The sequence below is a fragment of the Crassostrea angulata genome, chromosome 9, assembly GCF_025612915.1.
Source record: "Crassostrea angulata isolate pt1a10 chromosome 9, ASM2561291v2, whole genome shotgun sequence".
NCBI classification, from domain to species: Eukaryota; Metazoa; Mollusca; class Bivalvia; order Ostreida; family Ostreidae; genus Magallana; species Magallana angulata.
Window position 1 is genome coordinate 13,068,537 of NC_069119.1, and position 6,000 is coordinate 13,074,536.

The following is a 6,000-nucleotide window of genomic DNA, read 5'->3' on the forward strand; positions in this document are numbered from 1 at the left end:
TATCTATAAATACCTTGAAAATAGTCAGATTTTATATAGAACGAACTATTCAATTGTTTTTTTGTAGTTGTCTCCAAAATCTCCGACAAGCAGAGAATCTCTCTTGGTAGTCGGAGATTAACGGAGACAACCGAGCGTCTGGTTGAACGAGACTAGAGTTTATTATTGCTTGGATCCAGACGTGTACAATTTTTAGAAACATTTCGATTACTGACACAGTTTTATGGAATTAATTCTATTTTTAAATATTACACAACATGATTCATATGGGGTTTTCTCGATATTCTTGTCGGAAAAGTTCGAGAATTCATATTATAAAAATTTGCATAACATATCGTTGATTCTAAAATTGATAATAATCAATAAAATCAACTCCCGACAGTACTTCAGTACTTTGATTGTTTTAAGAATTGCTTGTAGCTATTTTGACATGCAGAAAATAATTTCCTTATCGCGGATTAAGCAGAATTTAAGCGCGTCCGTAATAATCTCCCACAAACAATCAAATCATTATTCGTTCCATGTCGTTGATATGTCTGCGGGGTTTACACATCTTTATCAACAAAATTACACACTTGTTGTATAAAACTTGTTGACAGGTTGGTTGACATGTAATTCCTTATTTATTATACCCTCCGTACATTAATTTCATCGCACGAAAAATGAAAAAAATAAGACTTCCTGCTTTTTGTACTTTTCTAACCATCACATCTCTCTCTCTCTCTCTCTCTCTCTCTCTAGCCTGATTTTAAAAACATAATAACGTCCCTTGCTGGTCAATATTTTATATAATCATTTTGCGATTGGACCATTAATTAGCGAGATTACTTCATTTAAAACCCTGCATGTAATTTAAGAAAATGCATAAAATTTACATATGCACGTGGATATGTTTTCATAATATGCGCGTTCAAGTGGGAGAGACCAAAGCATTTTCCAAACACGCGTGGCAGCAGACACGCTTGACAGTAAAAATAATTCTGCTTTGTATTGGTAAAAAAAGACACCTTAACTATTCTGTGTCATAATCTCTTTTTTTCTCATGAAAATACAACTGGATTAAATTCTTTTTTGTTAAATGGGATTTAAGGTAGCTCCATTGTCGCCTCGCTCGACTTGATGACTACGTAATTGAACAGATAAACTATAGCGTGTACCATTACAGCTTTTAGTACCTCGGAGGTTACGAAACGTTACGGTATTCAATGACTGGGGGTAGCTGGTTAAAAAGAAATCCCTTTGTATGAACCCCCGTAACCCAGCCCCCTGAGCTCAGCGGGGGCATCTGTTATCTCCACAGGTACCCGTATTAAACACAATTGTAAATCTTCTTACAATGACAACACTGAAAAATGAAGCTCATAAAAACTACCGAGTTAATTTCTATTTTGATATACCGAGTTAAACATAAAGAGCGCACCGTGCACTATATTCGTAAATTATATATACGATGTACCGAATATTTCGTACCAATAATATTGAATTCAAAATTGATCATAAAGCACCACGCTAAACATATCTATCTCATATTTCAATTTATTTCAAGAGAATTTATCATATATCTTTCTTTTAGAATAAATAATAATAGTCAAAAGAGAGAGAGAGAGAGAGAGAGAGAGAGAGAGAGAGAGAGAGAGAGAGAGAGAGAGAGAGAGAGAGAGCAAAAAAGCATGCGCACTTGCGGCTGACGCGCTCAATGTCTTAATACGCACAATTTCCCGCTTTTTCAGATCGATTTGAATGACGATTTTTAAGCAAAGAAGATTATGAAAAAAATGCTGAGATCCTCAATACCTTTTGGAGGCCAAAAAAAAATATTGAAAGGAAAAAAATCATTGCACCCGGATATTTGAGCTTCCAAGGACACAAGCAAAGATTTAAATAGCAGCAACGGTTAGCTGCGCGCGGAAAGTTGCGTTTTAAAAAACTGGATACAAAAGATATTAATATAACGGGTTAACTATTCGACCTCCTCTGAATTTAAAATTTGGAAACTAATTTATCTTTTGAATCAATATGCCTTTTCTCCGAATGAAAAGGAGCATTGAAAGGTTTTGTACTTTCCGTGTTGAAATTTCAGGTTTAAGTCCTCAAGGTTATAAAGCTGCAACAATTCAATCTTGGTTTGGATCATTGAATAAGGGTTCAAATGAGAGAGAGAGAGAGAGAGAGAGAGAGAGAGAGAGAGAGAGAGAACATGGTGACATTTCCTTTCCTGTATCAACCTATAAGTTTTAAAATTGAGCTATACATATGTAGTAAGTTTGAAAGCATAATTTAATATATGTATAATGGTTATGATTATGATAAAAAAAACCCGATTTTTTCATTATTTCGTTTATAGTTCCACAAATTCGTAGTTTTTAAAGAACTAAAAAAGTACATGCAAAAAAAAACAAAAAAAAAAAACCGTGGAGTGCTAACAAGCAAATCATTCGTGTACTTTTAAAGTACAAATCAGAAAATGACAAACCAAAGTTGCCAATAGAACAAGGAATTAACTGTATTGCGTGAGTATTGATACCACGGAGAAATGGCACCTCGACCAAGCCCGCATTTTAAGTTTATTGTCAAGCTCGTTTTCGATCAACATATTTCTATCTGAAATTCCGTGATTCCGTAAAATACAGATATAAGAATTGCACGACATAATAATTGAAAAAAAATGCATACACGTGCGTATATTGCACATTGTTGGAAACACGTGCATGACTGGTCTTGCATGGTCAGACCAATTGTGACACTCTGCTACTAAGAGTTTTAGAGCAGTTGCGTAATTTTGAAATCCCAGCAGCAAATTCTTATGAATAACACATCGATTGAACGTCATGCTAAAGTACTCAATTAAACTGTAAACAGTTAGTGCTAGAGTAGGTGCAGCCAAAGTTCAGACTCACGATCGTGATGAAATGGTTAACATTGGTAGCATTAAAAACATTAGTCGTGGATTTTATTGTTGAATAAAATGTTCATTGAATAAAGAAACACACGTAAGAGTATAATTGATTAATTGGTAAAACATAACCAAGAATTTACGTATCCTCGAAACTATTTTTTTTTATATCCACGAAAATTGATACCCTCCAATATTTACAACACCACAGTTCATGTATTATTGATTGACGTTCAGATGGCGCCGATCGACTCGATCATCGTATATCAATGCATCATGATTATCGGCGAAGTGGTTTGGATTAATTTGGTTAATGGTTCGATGTATTAGTTCAATGAAATATTTGTTAATATATAATAAGAATGGTTTATGGTACTAAGATCTTTTTGTAAAAGCGTTGGTGTACCTTTATATTATAAGATATGCATGTTAAATGGTTGACGATAAAATGGCTAAAGGTATTTTAAATGACAAAGTAGCCGTTGCAAGATGGTTGGAATATTAATGATTGGTGATAGAAAAACAAATAGGAATAGTATATGATGATTTGATAATTGGTAGAATGAAAATATTGTAGTCAATGAAATTGATAATTGTATAAGATGACAATGTGGTTCGATTGTACAACGACAATGCTAATAAATGGTTGGTGGTTGAAGTCAATTTCGTTGAATAGATTGTGGGTTAGTGGGAAAAAGATCGTCTGATATGCTGTCAATTTAAAACTGACAATCTACATGAAGACTGTCATAGAAAGTGTCAAGTTCCATTTTAACTGCAGATATTTTGAAAGTGCACTTGTGGCTTAAGCCAAAACTTGTGATATTATGAAGGAAATTGTATCATTATTAGCAATGTTCAATGCTTAGGACCTCTTTGCTGATGATGTATGCTTTACCATAATACAATTCTTGATCAAGTTTGGTTCCCCACCCCCATGCAGATATTTCCTCTCCTCATTGACTTACATGTAGATATCTATGAAATACTATTCCAAACGATTGACAAACCCCAGAGATGAATTTTGTCATATCTGAACTTTTCGGCTGTGTTCTTTAAAATACTTCCGTTATCACCTATTTCCTCCGGAAATAATTGCACTTCAAGCTTTTCAAAATAGTTAACCGTACTTCTCTTCTACTTCAGATATTTGATTATAAGGCAGCCTCTTGCCATGGCCATAAACACCTGATATTTCAGCCCCCCCCCCCCTCGGTAATTCTAACAGGTAGTAAATATTACAGCGTATACTTATCCTCCTTGAGTTCAGCGCTGACACCTCGTGATAAATAGCCAAGCCATGGCGGCTTACATTTTACTACATTGTACATATACATGTATATACAGTATATAATACAAGACGTAACACAAATGCCTTTGCTTGGTTTGAAAAAGCGTGTACACACGTTGCCCCAAGGGGGTATCAAATTAATTAATATCGCGCATTTGGTAGTAAATAATTAATTAACGCGATGAATGGAATTGTGGAAAATTATTTTATCGTATAATTTATCGCATCATCCTGGCGATGCAGCTGTTTTATGTTGAGTTGGGACCATTGTTTGAGTTACGTGGACCTTAGCAATCCGTTACCTTGGTTCGAGGTCAAATGTCATGTAGGACATTCAATGATCTATTGGTATTTAAGTTTGTTTACTTTTTTGAGTTGGAGGGTTTATCAAGCTGCCATATGGAGAGAGAGAGAGAGAGAGAGAGAGAGAGAGAGAGAGAGAGAGAGGAGAGAGAGAGAGAGAGAGAGAGAGAGAGAGAGAGAGAGAGAGAGAGAGAGAGTTTGTTTTAAAGTCTTGAACTGGAATAAGCTTATTTGCATGACCAAACCTTTCAAATGATGAGGCCAGAAAAGAACAGAAAATGGCATATTTTTACCCGATATTCATGATCAGGTTTCTTTTATTCTGATGCATGTTTTACATAAATTGAGGAAAAATATGTCCATGCATGTGAATACACTCGGATATTTTATTACCTTTTTTATGTCTGTTCAGACCATTACAAATGCAATGACTTATATTGAATTAAGCTTATATATATAGTCTTCCTTTTTGTTTATGAGCGTTTTTCACCCCAATTTGTCAACTAAATAAATTTTCAAGATCAGAAGATTTTTTGTCTGATAAAAAAACCCACACAACTACAGGTTTGGGATGATGTGTGTGTTTCTGATCAGGATTAGGTGAAAGTAAACGTTGACATTGAAATTTAAGTGTACAACAAAACGCAAGTAAAAGTAAAAGCTTAGCTTCCCCTCTGCTTGATATCGATTTGTCATGGTTAACATTCATGTGTACCGCTTCCCTCAGGAAATATTTAGTTTCGCAAAACAATATGATACAGGAGACATATATCAGATAGCTTTCAATTACCAACTAAACTCAATGCACAGTAAGGCACGCTAGCCATTTTATAAGTTGCGCTTTCTTGGCCCTAAACACACGATATGAAATGAAATGTAATCAAAGTACTGAAAGTACTGATAGACAAAGGCAATTAAACTAATGACAATTTATGATTTTTTTTATTTAAAGAAAAACAGCGCGCTTACCGCTTATCATGTGAGAATATTCGCGAAGTGGTTTAGTATTATGGTAATTTAAGGTCTCGAGGATATTTTTCAGGTTGACACCAGAGGTAGGTAGATAATATTAAAATAATTAATGTTGTTCTCTTATTTTAACCTTATTAAATTGTTATATTACTACTTAAAGGTGTTTATTCTTTACAAATAATGGGAGGAGGTAATTATTTTCCATCACAAAACAACATGGGATCCTAAACTGTACATGTTAATAAATGCATACAACTCGAATTAACGATCAAAAAATACAATGCAAATTAACTATTTATGTACACATTTCTTTTCTTGTGTGTTTTAGCTTGAGTCGATATTATTGCCTGTGTTTAGTGATTTGCAAACCCAAGGTAGAAAACGGCATGTCCTAGGGGTTTTCACACCTGTTAAAGACAAAAGATAACCTTTAAATTGCAAACTTCTTCGTCTAACCGTACAACACTCCCCACCCCCTTTTCTATCGTACAGAATTAATGAGTGTCGTCGATCCAGATATTCTCTTATCATGATCGTTATG